At 45.8% G+C, this 15,370-nt stretch overlaps 1 protein-coding gene across 2 annotated transcripts in view; it reads right to left on the bottom strand.

Annotated features, from left to right (window-relative positions):
- Positions 1-7,910, bottom strand: part of Usp33 (ubiquitin specific peptidase 33) — a 53,359-nt gene extending 45,449 nt beyond the window's left edge. For both annotated transcript variants that reach the window (XM_059266466.1, XM_059266467.1), the window contains exon 1: positions 7,785-7,910. The gene's annotated coding sequence lies outside the window, so the exon portion shown is untranslated. The remainder of the gene's footprint in view (positions 1-7,784) is intronic.
- Between the last annotated feature and the right edge of the window lie 7,460 nt (positions 7,911-15,370).

Raw genomic sequence — 15,370 nt, 5'->3', positions numbered from 1 at the left:
ATGTCCTACAAAGCAAATCCTTCACAACTGTATGAAAACCTGCAGCTCACATAAGCAGTCCTAAAACCTCCAAATCATCCTTAACTCTGAGTCAAACCTTAACCTATTTAAAGAAGTTAGTAAAAATCTCTAGTCTCTCTTCCTAGAAATGCCTGTCTAGTTAGACAGTCCAGTTAGAGAGAGTCTTAACATCTGTTAAGAACAGAGTCTCCACTAAAGGGTGGTGGTGGCGCACTCCTCTAATCCCAGCACTGGGAAGGCAGAGGCAGGTGGGTCTCTGTGAGTTCGAAGCCAGCCTGGTCTACAGAGCGAGTTCTAGGACAGTCAAGAATAAACAGTGAAACCCTGTCTCGAAAAAACTTTTTTTTTGTTTTTGTTTTTTTCGAGACAGGGTTTCTCTGTGTAACAGTCTTGGCTGTCCTGGAACTCCCTTGGTAGACCAGGCTGACCTCAAACTCACTGAGATCCACGTGTCTCTGCCTTCCAAGTGCTGGGATTAAAGGTGTGCACCACCACCCAGCCATAGTCTCCTATTTTTACATCTGTTCTGGAATCTATTCCTAACACTGACACAATTAATCAGACCAAAACCTAGCTCCAAAACACCATCCCTCACTCCAAACAAAATCCTTTGAGATTTGTCAATATAAACTAGTATTTCCTATGAAGAAAAAAAAAATCTATCCAATTTAAAACAAACAAACCCGCCGACTATGACACCTGTGGACCAGAGTGACCAGCTAGCACAGTAACTGTGGGCGCAGCAGGGACGCAGCACTGACGCACACCCTGGCAGGAACCAACAGCTCTCCTGACTTGAGATCACTCAAGAAAGAAATCATGCCAGTACTGGAAACCGAGCCTAACTACCTGGGGCTAGTAAAGTTATGGGTCTTGGGGAATCCACAACCACTTTACTAAATCAGCCTAATTCCTAACGACGTTGTAAATATTTGTCCTTATACCCATTAGACAAGTGTTCCTCGCCTCTCATCGAGGAAACCTCTCTCTGCATCAGAGGCCATTACAGAAAACTACAACCAATCAAAATGCAGAGCTGTGGAGCCCAGTCCCAACTGACAAACCTATAAAACAACTGCTGTACCTAAGGTTCAGGAACCACTGCAGAAGAGGAGTGGCAAGACTGGAAGAGCCAGAGGACCAGATGCTTTTCTGTGAGATTGCGTCCCTAGCACCATCAGAAGCTACCCCCACAGTCTCACCAGTACGACTGCCTAAACATGAGCTAAATAAGGACAACAACTACCGACATCCCAAGTGGACTGGGGAAAATCCACCAGACCTCAGTACTGCAAAAGGAACTACAGACAACCAAGGAGTGCTGAATGGGAGAAACAGTCTTCCCTGGGAAAGAGCCACCAACTGGTTAACCAATGCCAAATGGCCAGCTCTGAAAACATACATACAAGTAACATACCATTTTTAGGGAGATATATGTATGTACGCATGTAAAAACAATTAATAAAAAACTTGGCCATGAATTTGAAGGAGATCAAGGCAGGGAGTGTGTGGGATAGTTTGGCAAGAAGAAAGGGAAGGGGTAAATGATGTAATTATATGATCATCTTAAAAGTAAAAAGAAATAATAAAAAAACCTACCCAATAAGTGACAAGGCATGGTAAATTTTAGTTTATCTAGTTGAATTAGTTGTGACAGACATGGGAGAGAGCACCAAGGGGTTAACAAATTTGACAGAGGTCCTAATAAAAGCCTCAAGCAATTCGAGCCTGAAGTCTTAACTCAGAAAAAACCAAGAACAGTCCTGGACCCAACACAGCAGCTCACGCCTGTACGCCACACCACTAGGGAAGCAGAGGCAAGTGAACGGCCCCCAGTTTGAGGGCAGTCTGGTCTGCACAGTGAGCTCCAGGCCAGCCAGAGCTACACATACAGAAACAAAAGGTCAGTCGTTAAACATACTTATCCGGAGAGTGCAGCTCAGTGGTCCTGTCTTCCCAGCATACATGAGACCTGAGGTTCCTTCTCCAGTATCACCACAAACTAACCACTTATTCTGATCCGTACCAACAGAAAAATGAACGCCACCACCATGTTCCAGTGACAGCCACTATGAAGAAAGCAGCTGAGCCTTTGTTTGTCCACTGGATGATAACATCAGAGATCATAAAGGAATAAACACTGCCAGGAGTGTTAGCACACACTTGTAATCCCTGCCCTGGAACTGGAAGCCAAGACTGTTAGTTCAAGGCCACTCTGGGCTACACAGGGAGACTTATCTCAAAACAAAAGAGTAAATAAAAATTTTAAGTCATCTGAATAGTGCTGCCACCAAACCTATCAAAAATTCCTTCTTTGGGACTTCATAATCAATAGAAAACCGTCGGCATGAGTCTCGTGTATTTCTCATCCAGCCCCACATCTTCACCATCTCACTGTATTTCAGGGTTGTTACAAGCCCTGGGAACGGACTAATTGTTAACGCAGGCCTGCAATGACATCTGGGCCAGACACCAACATCAGTGGGATTGGCACCTGTCTCTGAATGACCATTCCTCTCTACCCAATCACCCCACCTGACACTGTCTCTGAGTGACCATTCCTCTGTACCCAATCACCCCACCTGACACTGTCTCTGAGTGACCATTCCTCTGTACCCTATCACCCCACCTGACACTGTCTGAGTGACCATTCCTCTGTACCCTATCACCCCACCTACACTGTCATTCCTTTATTCTCCTGAAATAATAACTAATTTGAAAGCCCGTGACAGGTGGCTTTCCAACATCATTACTCTCTTAAATTCCCTCCTTACTTTCTATTGACAAATTCTGGTTTTTTTTCACCACTTCTCAACTCACTTCCTGGTAAGTCATGTCAGGACTACTGAATGAGAAAACCTGCTAAGACCACTGCTACCTAGCCACAATACCTTTTGAACCTACCTCAGTCTTATATACAGACTTCTGTATATACAGCTTCTGAGTACACTCAGGAGCCCAGTCTCAACTCTGCTTCTCTCCCTAGCACTTCAGGAGCTTGCCTGGCCCTAACAAGAGAACATTTCTGGAACAGTCACAACCATCAAGGACGGAGGTAATTACAAAACACCACGCCCTGCCACCCTGGGGACAGGTCTCCAGAGTCACTGCAGCACTAAGCCCGGCTGCTCATCCTTTACAGGCTAATTCTGCTCACTTCCTCACATTCTCTGGAATGGCATCCACACCCATACTGTTACCGAAAGTTCTGAGTTCAACAGACACTGCAAAAGCCTCAAAAACGATGCTGATCCCAGTATTCACACACTGAAACATCACGCGGAACCCCACTGCTTTAGACAACCAATTCATGCTCATTTAAAGAAGTCAATGCTGTCAAGATTTAGTTTAACCTGAAACTACCCAAATTAATCTTCCAGTCTCTGTGACCTCCCTAAGAACTCACTCTGTAGAGGGGTGGGGAGCAACATGGAACGTCTCCCTCGACTGAACTTCCAAAAGACCTTTTCTGTTCGTTATTGATTATGAAGCAAGGCTGGAGACAAGGTCAGAATGTGCTTTAAGTACAGTCATCAAAAAAGGGAGAGGTGCCGGGCGGCGGCGGTGGCGCACACTTTAATCCCAGCACTCGGGAGGCAGAACCAGGTGGATCTCGGTGAGTTCAAGGCCAGCCTGGGCTACAGAGTGAGTTCCAGGACTGTAGACGAATTTCTAAATGGTCTTATTAAATAAAAAACACGGAGCCAAATATAGGGGTGAAAGCCTCAGAGAGATCAGGGAAATAGGGAAAGCCACCAGCCAACCTTACCTCACCAACTCTGCAGCTTCCAAATGCGAGCTACTTCCTGTCTATCTGTGCCTTTATATGCCTTGCTTTTTTCTGTCCTCTCATTGGCTCTTAGCCCAGCTACCTCACTTCCTTGTCACTGTCTGTCTGTACAGACCTCCAGCAGACTTCCAGGTCTCTATGGTTGGTACTGGGATTAAAGGTGAGTGTCACCACGCTTGGCTCTGTTCCCTAGTGTGGCCTTGAACACACAGAGACCTTGCCTGCTAAGTGATAGGATTAAGGGCATGTGCTGCCTGACTTTGTTTACTTAAAATGGCTAGCCTTCCCCCCTCCCCATCTCCAGCCATGCTTTATTTATCAAAGTACAAATAAAATATCACCGCACAGGACAGACACCAAAACTACACGGAGAAACCCTGTCTTGAAAAACCAGAAAAGAAAGGAAGCAAGCAAGGGAGAGCCCAGCTGGCACAGTGGCACATGCCTTTCAATTGGGAGGCAGAGGCGGGCAGATCTCTGAATTTCAGGTCAGCCTGGTCTACACAGTGAGTTTTTTTGGTTTTTGTTTGTTTTGTTGTTGTTCTTTGAGACTGGGTTTCTCTGTGTAACAGCCCTGGCTGTCCTGGAACTCACAGAGTGTGCCTCCGCCTCCTAGGTGTTGGGATTAAAAGCATGTGCCGCCACCACCACCTGGTTTACACAGTGTGTTCTAGGACAGCCAGAGCTACATAGTGAGACCCTGTCTGGGGGAGGGGGAGAGTAAGTATACACCCTAGAATGGGTGCAGACTTCTCAAGTTCAAAGCTAGCCTCAGCTACATAGTAAGTTTCTGTCTGAGCTACATGAGACTCCATCCAAATAACCAAAAAGAAAAAAGAAGAAAAACAAAGTAAAAAGTTCAAGGCTACAAAGTAAGTTAAAGATCAGCCTAGGCACTTTAAAAAGCAAATAAGCGGGGTTGGGGATTTAGCTCAGTGGTAGAGTGCTTGCCTAGCAAGCGCAAGGCCCTGGGTTCGATCGTCAGCTCCAGCAAATAAGCAGCAGGGAAATAAGGGTCTTGCCCAGTACGTGTAAGGCCCTGGGGTTAATCCCAGCAAAGACCACAGTCAACTGAGATTTCAGAAGACATGGAGGATCCTTTCCATTTCCTATTCATTGCTTCTAGGGAATAGAGTCCAGAGCCTTGTGCATGCTGATGAAGTGATCTCCCATGAGCTATAGCTCCGGCTCCATGCCTTTCACATAAGAAGCCTTGCCTCCAATAGACTCCAATTACTAACCTACCTAATCTTAGGAAGAAACACAAATGCAAGGTTTGATACATGCACTATTTCTTAAATATGAGTTCCGGTTACATATACAGACACCATATTGCACATAATTCATGTGCCCTATATGTATGATTTATTTTTATTATTTTATGTATTTGTGTGTTTGCTGGTGTCCATGGAAGCCAGAAGATGGTGTTCAAGCTACCTAGCTAAGAATTTAACTCAGAACTTTGGCAAGCACTCTTAACCACTGAGCCATTTCTTCAGCCTCATGTACCTTCTTAAGAAATTTTTGGAGCTTTCTACTATCAAAATACTCCTGAAATCCCATGTAGACTTTTAGCAGTTTTAAAACTACACTAATGGGGGCTGAAGAGATGGCTCTGTGGTTAGAGCATTGGCTTCTCTTCCAGAGTACCCAGGTTCAATTCCCAGCGTCCACATGGCAGCTCACAACTGTTTATAACTCCAGTTCCAGGGTATTCCGACACCCTCACACAGACAAATGGGCACATAAAAATAAGTATTTTTTTTAAACCACACTAATGGAATAGATCTGCAGCTAGGTGTGGTGGTAGTGCATGCTTCAGGTTCTAGCCACTGGGGAGGCTGGAACAGGAAAAAATTAAGGTTCCAGACCAATCTGGACATCAGAGTAAGGCACATTAATTATCTCCTTATTTCCTTATTTTTAAAATAATTCATATTTCTGCCATTAAAAATATTCCAGCATTTTACATCATCTTCTCGAAGCATACAGTCTTGCCCTAGCAGGGCAGGAATCACTGTAGTTCCAGCACTTGATGGAGCATGATTAGAGGGGTTCAAGGTCATCCTCAACTGTATCACAAGTTCAAGACCAGCCTGTCTCCATCTGTCTTATGTAGTAAATCGCATCGTCTCTCATCCGTCCATTCATCCATCCATCCATCCATCCATCCATCCATTTTGTTTTCTGGGCAGGGTTTCTCTGTAACTCCCTCTGGAAACCAGGCTGGCCTTGAACTCACAGAGATTCACCTAACCCTAACCCTAACCCTAACCCTCCCAAGTGCTGGGATTAGAGTATACCACCATGGCCTGCTCAATCTTCTAATCTTAATCTACCCTAATTCCAATTTTTTTCACTGGCTGATTTGGCAATATTATTTCAGAAGGAAATGCTGATCCTTACACAATCTTGAAATCTTTCTGACTTGGGGAAAGGCTATTGGCATTCTCAGAGGACTGGGGTGAGATCAAATAAGATCTTGTAAGTGAAAGGTTCCTGAAAAATAGCAAATCATCTTTACTGCACCTATGCAAAAAGATTTGCTTATTCATAGTTTACAAGAACTGAAGAGGAAAACAACTGAAAGTTGGTAATTACCTAGATAAAAAAGAACCTGTAATCATAAGTATAATATCCCTTGTGTGTTTAGCAGGTCAAATGTATTATTGTAGGAATATTATTGTAGCAGTTTTCCTCATCTTGCCAAAGTAAATGAAACAGCAAAACTGTCAGCACAGCGTAAGTTACTAAAAAGAAGTCAACATTATCAATCGGTAAGATTCTCATTTTCCCCTACATACATTAACAGTATGAATTCACTACTGCCATTTATAAGATCTTAAAATCAAACTGCCTGTTGCAATGTCTGATTTGCTCTGACCTTTCCAAATGTACGATGCCCTCTGAACCTCAGAAGGAACAGGGAGAAATGGTCCCATTCTTTTATTTGGGGGAGGGGAGTGTTTGCTTTTGCTTTGAAATAGGGGCTACTGTAACCTAGGTTAGTCTGGAAGTCTTTTTCTTCCTTCCTCCACCTCCCAAATGCTGGCTGGCATCTCCAGGCTTGAGTTATCTAGCCTGGCTCTCATTATCTTTGGTAACAGGTTTTTCTTAAAGTAAAAATTATCTAATCAAACGAAAAAATATTTAACTTGACGTGGTGGCAATACACTTAGAATCCCAACAACTTGAGAGGTCGGAGACCAGACATAGATCTGTCTCGGAAAAAAAAAAAAAAAAAAAAAAAAAAAAGAAAGAAAGAAAGAAAGAAAGAAAGAAAGAAAGAAAGAAAGAATACTTTAGAATTCTACATTAATCACTAAGTCTAGAGACCTTTGGTAAAATGCATCCTCAGTTTAAAATCTGCTCCAGCCAGGATGTCATTCCCTGTCTCCATTTTGCAGGCCTAATACTGATTCCGAGAGGCTGTAAACCCTAACAATCTTTAGGCTGAGTGCAAAACCCCTAAGACAATCAATCTCGTTGCCTAACAGGTCAACATTACGAATTTTCCACCGAAGAGCGTTTTGTATTTGAGAAATACTTAAGCACGTAGGGAAAGCACACACACACACACACACACACACACACGTAGGGAAAGCACACACACACACACACACACGTAGGGAAAGCACACACACACACACACACACGTAGGGAAAGCACACACACACACACACACACACACACACACACACACACGGTGGAAATGTGACCCGAACAAAAGCTGCGGACCGACAGACGCTAGGACTGGACTCAACCCAAACGCAGCGTCGGCCGAAGACACGCCACTAGAACGATGACACCCGGTTTTCCCGTTCGTAGCAATGAATAACGGGGCGGCGCGCACGGGTCGCGTCTCCAGACCCGCGCCCCGGACCCGGGACGCAGCCCAAGGAGCCGCCCGGGCCGCGCGCGCGGGAGCGAGCCACAGCCCGGCCGCGCCCGCTCGCCCTCCCGCCGCGCTCACCTCCGCCGCCGCCCGCCGCCCGAGCGCTCCTCCCCGCAGCCCTGCGCGATCGGCCCCGCAGGGCTGCGAATGGGCTCCGCAGCGTAGCGCGGCCCGCGGGGTCCCGGCCGCAGCCCGACGCTTCCCTCGGCGGCTGCCGCTCCTTCCGGTGTCTCCGCGGCCGCAGCGGGCGTCTGGGGGCGGGGCCCCGCGGAGGGCACGCCCCGGGGCGGAGCCTCTAATCTGGCCTCCGTCCCCGCCAGGTCTGCGCTTGCCTGGGGCCTTGATAGGAAACCGCAGCTGACGTGTACACTACTTTGACTGTATTTCTCGGTTTTATTCGTAGTCTCCCACCCTCTGCAGTCACAAGACGACGTCCCAAGGTCTCGTCGCGGTGCATTACCGACTCTGCAGTATGGAAAACCACTGAAAGGTCTCGGGTTTGCAATCGGAGATGGCTAGCTCCTATAAATTCGGCATTTGATCGGCTTGGGCAGGAGGATTGCCGTGACTTCAAGGCTAGTCTGAGCTACAGTGTGAGGCTTTGTCATTTAAAAAAAAAAAAATGTTAAAGAAATGTTAGACCTACCTCAGTTCAACTCCAGTCCTGAGCCTTGTTTTTCTTCTAACTTCAAGACCTACATTCTCGGGAAGCAACTGCATTTCTTTTCCACATATACAAAGAAGAAATTAATCTCTACCATTTTCCACTAGGTCAAAATCAAGATCAAATGAAATATTTATTGAAGCCTTGGGATCTTCTCAGTGCTGAGAGCACTGGAAAAATAAAAACAACGTCTAATTGTGTGACTGTTACAATTCATTGGATTGATTTTAAAAGATGTAAATAAAAGCTGCTGAACTGAAAAGGTTTGTCAGCCAGATGTGGTGGTGCACCCCTGTAGACCCCGCACTTGAGAAGCTGTGGCAGAACTGTGAGTTCCAGGCCAGCCTGAATTACAGAGTTAGGCATGTCTAGCTGATTACCTCCATGCGGGAGCATGTATCCAAGTGTTGTGCAAGATGTCCCATCTCCATCAGAAGCAGGTTACTAATGTGGGGGCTTCTACTTATGCTTCTGGTGGAGGTGGAGGACATTAACCTTGATACCACACTCTGTGCGGGGCTCGACGCTGAGGGATTGGAAGCTTCCCAGTCAGGAGAGTCCCTATTGGTGAAACTATAGTCTACTTTCAGCCTATTTCAAACATTGCTTATTTGCTTTCACCAATATCCAAATTAATAATATTTTCAATTTTTATTGAATGAGTTTTTCCAGGGAGTCCATTTCTAGTCACCCAGATAGAACAACAGACAGACCAAATAAATGTTTCCATCCACATGCAACTTGGTGAACCAATGAATTTAATTGGGGCTATTGAAGCATGGACCACTTAAGGGTAGCTACACTGACCATGAGTATCTCCTATGCCTCTAGCAATTGTAAACGACATATATATATCCTCAGGGATGGGAGGGGCTACATGAGCCTGGGTGCTGTCCCCTCGTTCCATGGGGAAATGCTAACGGGTCCAACCTGGGGAGGGATTCTTGCTGCTAACCACAGCTTCTCTGATGACCTGCCCAGAGGACACAGTACCACACTGTGGTGCATATTTACTATATAACAAGGGTTTGGGTTGGGGGGGGGCGTTGTTTTTGTTTTACTTTGTTTTGGTGATGGTTTTTTTTTTTAATTAATTCTAGTTAGTTAGTTAGTTAGTTAGTTATATGGGCATTTTGTCTACATATGTGTCTGTACATCATCTTCCTATCTGGTGCCCCAGGAGGCCAGAAGAAGGTGTCAGATTCCCTGGGACCGGAGTTATTGATGGTTGTGAGTCATTCTGTGAGTGCTAAGAATTGAACCCAATTCCTCCAGAAGAGCAGCCAGTGTTTACAACTGCTGTACCATCTCTCTAGTCCTGATATTTTGTTTTTAAGACAGGTCCTTGTTATGTAGCCCAGACTGGCCTTGAACTCTTGGTCCTCCTGACTCTCCATCCTGATTTCTGAGAGCAGAGGAGGAAGGATTCATTTTGACTCGTGAAATTCGAGGGTACAGTCTATCATGCAAGAAAGTTGTGGTGGTGGAAGTGTGATCTGGCTGTTTGTACAACAGTAGAAGTCAGGAAGCAGAAAAAAAGTATTTTTAAACTTTATTCATTAATATTGTGTATGCACACAGTATGTGTGTGTGTTTTCCCATGTTGAGCAGCTTATAAACACCTTTAACTCCAGCCCAGGAAAGCTGACAGCCTTCAATACCGAAGGTATACATACACACACACACACACACACACACACACACACACACACACACACGCATGCACAGTTTTAATAATAATAATAATATTTTTTTTTTTTTTTTTGGTTTTCAAGACAGGGTTTCTCTGTGTTGTTTTGGTGACTGTCCTGGATCTCGCTCTGTAGACCAGGCTGGCCTTGAACTCACAGAGATCTGCCTGGTTCTGCCTCCAGAGTGCTGGGATTAAAGGCATGCACCACCATCACCCGGCAATAATAATAATTTTTAAATGAGCTGGGGAGGGGCTGGAGAGAAGCCTCAACAATTAAGAGCACTTGATGCTCTTAAAGAGAGCCTGGGATTGTTTCCCAGCACCCACAGAGACCCGAATTAGCTTCCTAGCACCTATAATTCCAGTTCTAAAAGATTTGATGCCCTTTTCTGGCCTCCTTGGGTACTGTATGCATGGGGTACATACAAACTTATGCACACACACACACACACACACACACACACACACACACACACAAGTTGTGGAATATTTGCACACTGTATGAAGATTATTGCTGTGGTTGGTCTAATAAAAGCTAAACAGCCAATAGCTAGGCAGGAGGTATAGGTGGGACTTCCAGGCACAGAGAGGAAGGAAGCAGCATTAACAGTACACAGAGATGAAGTAACAAGCCACTCGACAGAACATAGATTAAAATGGTAAATTTAAGTTATAAGAGCTAGTGGGACAAGCCTAAGCTAAGGCCAAACTTTCATAATTCATTAATAAGTCTCTGTGTCGTTATTTGGGAGCTGGTGGTACAAAGAAACACTTGCTACATGCATACACACATATACACATTGTGGTTGATTAATACATCCCCATAAGTCTCTGCTTTTAAAAAGGTGATGCCCAGTTGGTGGCTGTTTGAGGCTCAGGAGGTGTGATCTTCCCGGAGTAGCCATGTCACCGGGGGCAGGTTCAGAGGTTACAAAAGCCTCGTGCCCTTTCTGTTGCAGTTTCCTGATTGCTGTTCAAGATGTGAGCTTGAGCTAGCTCCGGCCACCTGCCGGCACCTGTGCCCCACCATCATGCACTTTTCCCCCTTGAACCTTACGCCCCAATTAAACACTTTCTTCTATAAGTTGACTTGATCATGGTCTTTTATCAGAAAAATAGGAGAAACACAAATTTTAAAAAATGAAATAAAAACTTTAAAATGAGCTAGGGAAGAAACTGATTTGTAGAGAACTTACCTGGTATGCATGAAGTCCTAGAGTCTACCTCTAACACTAGGGACAGGGTGGGACATGGATTCATATCTCAGTGATTTTAGCACTCCAGAGTTGGAGACAGGAGGCTCAGAAGAGTTCAAAGTCATCCTTTGTAGAAAGTCTTTCTCTGTCTAGCCAGCCAACTCCCAAATAATGACACAGAGACTTAATGTTAATTATGAAAGCTTGGCCTTGGCTTATATATATACTAGCTCTTATGACTTAATTACCCTGTTTTATTAATCTGCATTCTGCCACGTGGATCAGCTACCTCTGTTCTGTCCGTATGTCCGACTTCTTCAGAGTCTCACTGGCATCTCCATACTGCCCATCCTGCTTCCTCTGTGTCTGCCTGGCAACCCCCTTTCTTCTTCCCAGAGTCCTTTCTGTCCCTGGAAGTCCCACCTAACCTCTTCCTGCCTAGCTATTGGCCATTCACCCTTTATTAAACCAGTAAGAAGGCACCTTGGCAAATACATCTTTACAAATATTCTGCAACAATCCTTGGCTATGTAGAGAGTTCAAGAACTGCGTGGTATACACAAGATCCTATCTCAAAATAAATGACAAAAGTCAAGCTAACAAATAGAAAATATTTGAAGTATATGTAAAGCTGATAAAAGCCATGCAGACATGTACTTATATAAATAATACATATTTTTTAAAAAAAACAGTAAGAGATATCACACACACACACACACACACACACACACACACACACACGTGCACACGCATGCTCACACAGCCGGCAAAAGCTCATCTACATAACTTCTTGCCTTGAGATTGTTTCATCATTCTAGCATACTCCATCAAGCTCCATTTTACCTCCCTCCCTGCTCAGTAACTAAGGTCCTCTTTGAGTTTACCTTGGAGGTAAAGAGTTCCAGAGTACTGTCAGAACAGGCAAGCCTCTGATGCAGCTGTTTAAACAGATGTTTAAACAACTTCGGCTTTGAAGAGAGACTGTTGCTCGAAATCTAAATTGGTCTTTTAATAAAAAACCTGGGACCAGATATTGAGGTAAATGCTGAAAGATCAGAGAGACAAAGGAACAAGCCACTGCCACGTCTTACTTCTAGGACTCCTCAGCCTGAAAAGACCTTAGTTTCTGTCTCCTCATGCCTTATATACTTTTCTCTGCCCTGCCATATTACTTCCTTTCTAGTGCTGGGATTAAAGTCGTGTGATTTCCAAGTACTGGAATTAAAGGTGTGTGCCACCACTGCCTGGTTCTGTTTCTCTCCTAGACTGGGTCAATCTCATGTTGTCCAGGGTGGCTTTGAACTCACAGAGATCCAGACGGATCTCTGCCTCCCGAGTGCTAGGATTAAAGGTGTGTGCCACCACTGCCTGGCCTCTATGTTTAATCTAGTGGCTTGTTCTGTTCTCTGATCTTCAGGCATAGTTTATTAGGGTACACAATATATCACCACAAGAGACTATTTATTTTACATGTTTGTATGTGTACCACCTTTATGCAAATGCCCACCAAAGCCAGAAGAGAGCATCATATCCCCATGGAACTGGAGTTACAGGCAGTTGTGAGCTGCCTGTTGTGGATAGTGGAAATCTTAGCTGAGCCTGCACAAGAGACAAGAGTTCTTAACCACTGAGTTGTCCCTCCAGCCCCGTTTTATTTTTAACCATCAATCTAGAATACTAGTTAACTCTTAACTTCATTGCTATCCTTAGGTTACCTAATTTAGTGAAGGATTTAAAAATGTAAAGAATTCTTTGTTTGTTTTTTCAGGACAGGATTTCTCTGTGTAACAGCCATAGCTGTCCTTGAACTTGCTTTGTAGACCAGGCTGGCCTCGAATTCACAGAGATCCTCCTGCCTCTGCCTCCCCACTGCTGCCACCACTGCCTAGCAACCGTAGCAAATCTAAGTTAATAATAAATGCACCATTTATATAGGTCCATCTACCATACCTGTAACCTAGCTCACTTGAGGACTCAGGGTCTAAGACAGAAGGCCCTTGATTGGTTGTGTGGGGGTGGGAGTCGAGGGGGGGGAAGTTGGGGGGTGGACACCCATTGGAGAGCCTCATACATGCTCAGCACAACTCTAATACAATTCCCAGAGCAGAAATTCTTCTTCTTCTTTTTAAATTTATTTAACTTTACTTTATGTGCATTGGTGTGAAGGTGTCAGCTCTCCTGGAACTGGAATTACAGACAGTTGTGAGCCGCCATGTGGGTGCTGGAAATTGAACCTGGGTCCTCTGGAAGAACAACCAGTGCTCTTAACCACTAAGCCATCTCTCCAGCCCCCAGAAATTCTTGATTTGGGATCCACGATGGGTTTCTGGGGCTCAAAAAGCTGTGCATGTGTGTCCATGAACACGCATGCTGTGTTTATTATATTTTCTTTAATAATGAACGATCATAACCATTTTTACAGAGAAAAGCTCCATAGTCTTAACCAGATTCGCTGAATGGTCCTATACTCCTAAAAGGTTACCCACTCTCATACTACCCATTGACAGGTGTATAAAGGGTTGCAATTCTAGATAGAGCCCACTGCCCTCTACAAATATGGCGGGAGCGACCTCGCACGTAGCCCCTCACGCAGTCGCCAGTGACCCTCCACTTTCCCTACCTTTGCGTCCTGACCCCGGAAGGACTCCGCCTCCCACAACCCGAGGCTGCTCTGTAGGGGCTGCGGCTGGGAGACCGACAAGGCGCAGGTGCGGGCGCGCGGAAGAGAACCCGGGTGCGGGAAGAGCAGGGCAAGTACCGGGCGGAGATCGGGGTGCAGAGAGAGCAGGGCAAGCGCGGGGCGGAGATCGGGGTGCAGAGAGAGCAGGGTAAGTGCGGGGCGGAGATCTGGGGTGGGGAGAGCAGGGTAAGTGCGGGGCGGAGATCGGGGTGCAGAGAGAGCAGGGTAAGTGCGGGGCGGAGATCCGGGGTGCAGAGAGAGCAGGGTAAGTGCGGGGCGGAGATCCGGGGTGCAGAGAGAGCAGGGCAAGTGCGGGGCGGAGATCGAGGTGCAGAGAGAGCAGGGTAAGTGCGGGGCGGAGATCTGGGGTGGGGAGAGCAGGGTAAGTGCGGGGCGGAGATCCGGGGTGCAGAGAGAGCAGGGTAAGTGCGGGGCGGAGATCCGGGGTGCAGAGAGAGCAGGGCAAGCGCGGGGTGGAGATCCGGGGTGGGGAGAGCGCGGAGCAAGCTCGGGGTGAGGAGATCGGGGTGCGGAGCGCGGGCGGCGGGGACCTTGAGCAGCTGCCTAGGTGCTACATGACAGCCTGTCGCCGGGCGCCTGCAGAGAAGCCTTGGCCCACTGACCAAAATCGCTGAGCATCTACTCTACTGGGAGACGCCCCAGACAGCTTGTTTTTATTGTGATTATTTTATTCAGACAGCATCCCACCCTGTAGACTGGTCTGGAACTCACTGTGAAAACGACATCAGGCTCCAGCTGGTGGCAATCCTCCTGCCTCAGCCTCCCAAGTGATGGGATTACGGGTGTGCCCACTAGCCGTCTTGTTTTAGACTCACAGACTGTTCTTATTATCAGGTTATTGTCAGTAATGATTTCTACTGCATTGAAAACATCTCCTCAGATAACCATTGGAGTTGATGCACGCATGTAAGTGATCTCAGCTAGGGAGGTGGAGGCAGGAGGATCAGAGATTCAAGGTCATTCTTCCCCACGTAGAGAATTCCAGGCCTGACCGGCCAAGAAGGAATCCTGCCCCCGCCCCGCAAAGAGAGAGGGAGAGAGACAGAGAGACTCTCTCCTCCTCAGTCTTAAGTTGTGTAGATTTCTGCTGCCTGTCAAACTGGCTCAGTAGTTTAGATTTACTTCTTACAATAAGAGTCAAGAGTTGTAGAATCGAATTTTAGGATGGTTAAAATGGAAACTCTGTCGACGACACTTCTAACAGGCCAATGTTTGGAAGATTTCCTTTACAAATTTGAATAGTCATGAAACTGCTTTCATGTTTATTTAAGTTATACTTCTGTGAGTACTTGAAATGCCTGCTTTTGAAGTTTTTCAGTTAGCAATGATTACACTTGGATTCAGCTTCCTTCGTGATTTTCAGCTTTCCTTGGTGACATGAAACGAGAGAGCCAGACTTCAAAAACAAAG

Source organism: Peromyscus eremicus, chromosome 6 (assembly GCF_949786415.1).
Source record: "Peromyscus eremicus chromosome 6, PerEre_H2_v1, whole genome shotgun sequence".
Classification (NCBI taxonomy): Eukaryota; Metazoa; Chordata; class Mammalia; order Rodentia; family Cricetidae; genus Peromyscus; species Peromyscus eremicus.
Note: the sequence above shows the minus strand (reverse complement) of the source record. Positions and strands in the feature narration are given on the sequence as shown.